Below are 638 nucleotides of genomic sequence, written 5' to 3' on the forward strand. Positions count from 1 at the left end.
GTCAAAGTTTGGGACTTAGCCACGCCCACATGCTTTGACGTAGAAAAATTCCTACGATAACTTTTCATCTTTAATGTCTCAAGTCTCTGCTGACTGAGTTTGAAGTCTCTATCTCAAAAGCTGCAGGAGGAGATAAATCAGATGCGATGTCTATGAAAAAGAGGAAATGGCTGACTTTGATCCAAAATGGCCGACTTCCTGTTGGGTTTGCACCATGGCTCCAAGAGACTTTTTTGTAGGTCCTGACATGATACACATGTGTACCAAGTTTCATAATTCTAGGTTAAAGCATGGCTTGGGGCTGATCATTTAAAAATTTCTAGGGGGCGCTGTAGAGAAATTAGGCCACGCCCATGAACGACTGTTATGGATTCCTGTTCGGGGATGGATAAGGATGCATCCTAGTGAGTTTGGTGCAGCTGGGCTGAACGATGTGGAATCTAGAGCCAAACGTATGGCCGCGGCTTTACCTCTGCTTCGCCGCGGTCCCACGGCCACGCCCTCTACAGAAGACTCTTGGCGCTTTAAAGCAAGTGAGACTAACATGTTATCTGTCATCCAACTCATAATCATGTTGATTAGGTGCAGTGAGCCAGAAAGGCAGCTTTCCATGGAAAAAAAAGCTCTTCCTGTTCTGA

This window comes from Poecilia latipinna, unplaced genomic scaffold, assembly GCF_001443285.1.
Source record: "Poecilia latipinna isolate Pla-1442-1.1 unplaced genomic scaffold, P_latipinna-1.0 Scaffold917, whole genome shotgun sequence".
NCBI classification, from domain to species: domain Eukaryota; kingdom Metazoa; phylum Chordata; class Actinopteri; order Cyprinodontiformes; family Poeciliidae; genus Poecilia; species Poecilia latipinna.